Source organism: Herpailurus yagouaroundi, unplaced genomic scaffold (genome assembly GCF_014898765.1).
Source record: "Herpailurus yagouaroundi ecotype Mexico unplaced genomic scaffold, PumYag 139, whole genome shotgun sequence".
NCBI lineage: Eukaryota > Metazoa > Chordata > Mammalia > Carnivora > Felidae > Herpailurus > Herpailurus yagouaroundi.
The window spans coordinates 77,345,128-77,351,127 of NW_024412394.1; the positions used below are offsets into that span (position 1 = coordinate 77,345,128).

A 6,000-nucleotide genomic window follows, 5' to 3' on the forward strand; every position below is an offset into this window, starting at 1 on the left:
GAGAAGGTAGACCCAGCCATAGTGTTGGAAGAAAGTCAGGTGCCAACAGAATTCAATGTCTGAATTTTGTCAGGGTGGGAGTTGGCAGCTGGTGTTGATAAATCTGTCAATAGTTGAGTGTGGCATATTGATAAGCAACAAGCTGACAGATTCCTGAAATGTAAAATCATGGGGGATGAAATACTAGACTATCAAAGCAGACAAACAGGCTTTTTAAAGGTAATCTTAGTAGATAGCAAGGTTTTATTCTGGGTTGGAATTCAAGAGAAAGTATTTCATATATTTTTGGGAGGCTGGAAAAACAGGCCAGGTTCTAAGAATTTGTGCCTTTTGTGTCCAAGACAGGCTGTAGAGGCAGAACTTCATAAACAGGGAAATACAGCAAATAGGAATGCAAAGCCATACTTGGATTAATTACCTGACAAAATTACTTTATGCTAATGACAGTGATATGTTTCTTATGTTGATCAGGTCTAATTTCCTCTAGAAATTGAGATAATGTTTTGTGACAAGAAGGTGAAAAAATGGGAAAATTCTATAAAGGCCTCAAAATTTCCTCAGCTGCAAAATATATATGATAATACTTCCCCAAATTACCTTACAGAGTTGTGATAATTTTTAATTTTTAACATGATCCACACATGTGGTTCACACTGGCTTATGATGAAGACTGCTAGATGTTCATTGAAGTCTATTTTCCCCTTCTTTCTGAGATTATAAGCACACTGAGTTTCCCATCCACTCTGCAATTATTTTTATGACAATGGCTCTAGTGGAGAAGTGATATGTGCCATTTGTGGACTACACATTTAATAAACAGGTCTTCTTTCTCCAAAATCTCTTCCCTTTCTATTAGGTGCATGTGGATGTAACCAGACTCCAAAGGATTGTATAACAACATAGCCTACCTCATTGACTCAGTACCTGCAAGGAAGCTACCCACCAACCTTCATATCCACACCATACTGTGAGTATGTGAGCAAGAAATAAACATCTCCATTGCTTGATGCAATCCACATTTGGATTTGCTTGTTAAGTGGTTTCAGTGCAACTACTTAAATTGGGCCCTGGATTTTTCATACTCAACCTTTAATTAAATTTTCTATAATTGTGTTCCTATTTTATTTTTCTTAAATATTATATCTTCTATCATCACTAGGCCAGCTTTCTTCTCACTAAATTATAGCCCTTTCTTACTCAATTTCACAATAAGCAGCCATATGCCATTGATCATTGTCATATTTTATGTGATTTTATTTTATGTTATTTTATTTTTGTTGTCATAATTATTTATATAAATTTAAAAATAAAAATTTTAAATTTCTCAAGTCATATATTCATTGATTATAAATTTTTGATTCATGAGAGATATAGATGAAAAAATATCTATCAGTCCATATAAAAATATCTCAAGGAAGATAGATGTTAACATTAATAAAGGTATTGGTGATGTATTTCCAACTATAACTGTAATTTATTGTGTGTGGCTGGGACTTCCTTCTCCTAATGATAATTTAATATACTTTTACATAGTATGCCTTTCATCTTACCCTTAAAACAGATACACAAATAAAAATAGGTATTTTTAATCAATTATTATGTGGGATTCTGACTGATAATATTAATGGCATCTATTCAAAATATTGATTTATTTAGTTGTTTGTAGTGTCATTTAAAATTCCCCTTTGCCAAGTCTCAATTTAAAAAACTCTTGGGGTTCCTCGGTGGCTCAGTCAGTTAAGCTTCCAACTTCAGGTCAGGTCATGATCTCACAGTTCATGTGTTTGAGCCCTGCATCAGGCTCTGTGCTGACAGCGCAGAGCCTGGAGTCTGCTTCAGATTCTATGTCTCCTTCTCTCTCTGCCCTTCCCCCACTCATGCTCTGTGTCTCTTTCAAAAATAAATAAACATTAATAATTTGTTTAAAAAATAAAAAAAACTCTTAAAATCAGTATTCCACATGAAACATTAAGGTTCAATGATTCAACATGCAGAATGCTAATTCGCACCTACAAGTATTTTATGTCATAGACATCTTTTTCAGCTTCTCTCTATGAGGTTGGGAAAGCCTCCATTTAGAAAACGGTTCAACTTGGACACTACATGTCATAACCTGAGGATATGTTATAAAGAGCATATCTCTTCAGGACTCAAAACAATAAATATTTTATAGTATTGGGTAAAGACATGAGTTGTTAAATTCCTGCTCCATCTCTAATCAAATATCCATTTAAACATTGATATTTGAGACAGTTGTCCAATAGCCACTGTGATGATCAGTCTTTTAAGATCTCTATCATCACTCTGTCTTCAATATATATCATGAAACCTGTGTAATGTGACTATATCCTTTTAACTCCAAGGAAATATGCTTTCACAGAAATATGGTTTAATTGTATACCCACGAATGTTCATGACAAGTGATACAATAAATGACCACATAAACCCAATTTTTATTTTTTGTACTTGCTCCTGAGTATATTGCAAAACATCCTTTACAGAGAAATCAACGCCATAGATTCTCTTAACATTTGGGGGAAAAATATTTCCCCCTTAAAAATAATATACCTGGAAAATTCATATTTCTAGTTTTCCTTGGTTGCCAGTATCTTCAGGATATATTATTTTAAGATTACAAAAACATGACATATATTTAGAACTGTGATTCATTATTTTTCTTTGTATTGCCATTATTGTTTCAATTATCTTAATGGGATCTTGTCACTTCATATTATTTTGTTTCTATTTATTTTACATAGATTCAATTTTTACATATATTCAATTCAAATGAAAAATGTGATATTATTTATTAATTTGTTAATATTTTAGAAAATATTAACTAAAGGATTGTAATGCATATAAATATATTGATATATAATATATATTTATCTATTTCTATATATAAAATTGAAAATAATTATACATAATTGTTTTTAGCAAAGTAAGATTATAGTAGTTTTATTTTATTAAGTATTCATATAACATTACAACAAAATATTGTTAATATTTTTAATTCATTTCTACTGATCTAGTTACATTGCCTCATGTGAATGAAATAATTTTTATTTTAACAATATCCAGACCATTGAATATTTAGCCTTTTTTTCAATTTTGTGTTAGATGAAATATAGCAATGGGTTCCTCATCCATCATTTTTTGTGCTAGATTTTTTTCTTTGGATATATTACTATAGGTGAAACTATTGCACTAAAAGCTTTCCACCCTTTTGAAGTTCTTAAAACATAATGGCAAATTATTTATATTAAAAAATCAATTCATATTCCAAAGATTAATGTTTTAGAATTACTACCTCACCACATTTTCAACAACTTTATTATTATAACTTAAAAATATATCTACTTTGAGAGTTTATAAGTATTTTACTGAAATTTTCAACAAATGTTTTGTCAGTTACTAGTAACATTGTGCATGCTTTCAACTGTTGTTAGAAATCTTACACCTGTGTCTGTGAATCCTTAATGCATCCTTTTGTCATTTTCATTTGACTCATTATATTTTACTTACAAATATATTTATATATTAGGGAAATTGATTTTTATATTCATTATTAATATTTCCAAGCCTTTGGTTTGTATATAAATGTTTATAGTATTTCCAGTGCAACTATGTTTGCATATTTAAATATATTAATTTCATTTACATTATTGTCTGTTCAAAAGTTTCCTCTGCCTTCAAGCCCTTATTGGATACCCCAGTTTACAATTACTTCTCAATATTTGATTGAACTCATAATGAATATTATACTTCATTTCTATCAGCTTTTTAAATTTTTGTATTTTATACATGTTATTTACATATTTTATTTAATATATTTATACCTTGATTTTATAACTAAAGTTCTAATTTTCTTCAGAATATAGATTCTTCATCACTATTCTTTTTTATTATATTTTAGCCCTCTCACAGTGACTAATGCATGACTTTGCACATGAAGTTACTTGGTAAGAGCATCTTTTTCATTATTTCATATATAGTAGGTAAAAATAGACATTTTGTACACAAACTTTCTTTTAAAAATGCTCATTCATTTTAATGCAATTCTATATGACATATCTAATTCATATTTTTCTGAATTCATATCTAATTCATGTCTTTTTTGTATGAATATATATATAATATATTTTATTTTTAATCAATTAGAAATTATATGCTTTAAGAATTATTCAGTATTGGGGCACCTGGGTGGCTCTCAGTTAAGCCTCTGACTTTGGCTCAGGTCATGATATCCCGGTTTATGGGTTCGAGCCCCTTGTCGGGCTCTGTGCTGACAGCTCAGAGCCTGGAGCCTGCTTTGGATTCCGTGTCTCCCTCTCTCTCTATTCCTCCCCCACTCATGCTCTGTCTCTCTCTCTCTCAAAAATAAATAAACATTAAAAAAAAAAAAGAGTTCTTTAGTATTATATTTAAACTTGTGTTACAATTACCTAGACAGTTATTGGAGCACTAAAGAAAAGTGATCTTTGCAAAAATAGATAAAATCTTAAACTTTATCCCAAATAAGATGAAATAAGTATTAATAATAAAATTGGAGCTTAAAATTTAAATCTTTTAGGGCATTTTATGAATCTGTGCAGTTTAGAAAACTGTGTTGCTTTATACTGAATAAAAATTTGAAACTTTCAAGGTTCAGTAGCTAAACCTTGAGGGTAGCAACATATGTGGTCTATGCTTACTGTGCAATAGTATTACTTTTTTTTTTTGTTATAAGATCTCTCTCTCTCCCTCCAGCATATTTTTTGATTGAGATATCTCTTTCCTTGAAAGGAAATATACTTCACTGCTAAAGAAAATGTAGCTCTTCCCAACTAGCTTCCCTGATACCAAGTGAAGAAATTAGCTATTAAAATTAAATAACATATTTGAAAGAAAAATTAAGATTGTCAACAGAAGTAGATTGCTTTTACAAAGCTGCTTCAGTCCTGAAAAATATTATTAGATAAGACCCTAATGACTTTGACTGGTGTTCTTCTTGATTAAGTTTGAAGTGAACCCACTTAATCTTAATGTTTAATGATCTTTTACTTGTTCCTTTCATTCTTGTAAAAAGTAGTAGTTATAGCAACGTGGATGGAACTGGAGAGTGTGATGCTAAGTGAAATAAGCCATACACAGAAAGACAGATACCATATGGTTTCACTCTTATGTGGATCCTGAGAAACTTAACAGGAACCCATGGGGGGAGGGGAAGGAAAAAAAAAAAAAAAAGAGGTTAGAGTGGGAGAGAGCCAAAGCATAAGAGACTGTTGAGAACTGAGAACAAACTAAGGGTTGATGGGGGGTGGGAGGGAGGAGAGGGTGGGTGATGGGTATTGAGGAGGGCACCTTTTGGGATGAGCACTGGGTGTTGTATGGAAACCAATTTGACAATAAATTTAATATATAAATAAAAAAAAAAAGAAGCTTTAAAAAAAAAAAAAAGTAGTAGTTATAGGAGTAGACATTTACAATTACCCAAAAGAAAAAAAAAGACATTAACTGATAAAGTTGCTTGTAGAAATGGAACTCCTGTCCTTAATATTTGAGGTTTATTCTAGGATATAAATCATGTTTTCAGTTACCAAAAAGAAACCATTCTACTACTATGAGATTGAGAAGAGTCTCCCAAAGCTGTATATTTTTTTTCCTCTAGCACTTAGGTGCGAATTATTTTAAGGATTGGCTCATGCCGTTATGGTGGCTGGGAAGTTCTAAATCTGCTATACAGATCAGCTAGGTAAGTTGATGCTCTGGTCTTGAAGCCAAAGGCAGTGTGGAAGCAGAATTCCTTACTCTCCTGGGGACTCCACTCTTTTCTTTTAAAGCCTTCAACTGAAGGAGCCTGCCTGGGTGGCTCAGTTGGTTAATTGTCTGACTTCAGTTCAGGTCATGATCTCACAGCTTGTGAGTTCAAGCTATGTGTCAGGCTGTGTGCTTGACAGCTCAGAGACTTGGAGCCTGCTTCAGATTCTGTGTCTCCCTCTCTCTCTGCCCCAACCCTTC

The 6,000-nt window shown here is 31.9% G+C and overlaps 1 long non-coding RNA gene across 4 annotated transcripts in view; it reads left to right on the top strand.

The window, feature by feature from the left end:
• Window positions 1-5,738, top strand: part of LOC121029202 (uncharacterized) — a 45,580-nt gene extending 39,842 nt beyond the window's left edge. For all 4 annotated transcript variants that reach the window (XR_005789639.1, XR_005789640.1, XR_005789641.1 and 1 more), the window contains exons 2-4: window positions 857-967; window positions 3,917-3,962; window positions 5,651-5,738. This is a non-coding gene — a long non-coding RNA (uncharacterized LOC121029202). The remainder of the gene's footprint in view (window positions 1-856; window positions 968-3,916; window positions 3,963-5,650) is intronic.
• The last annotated feature ends 262 nt before the right edge of the window (window positions 5,739-6,000 follow it).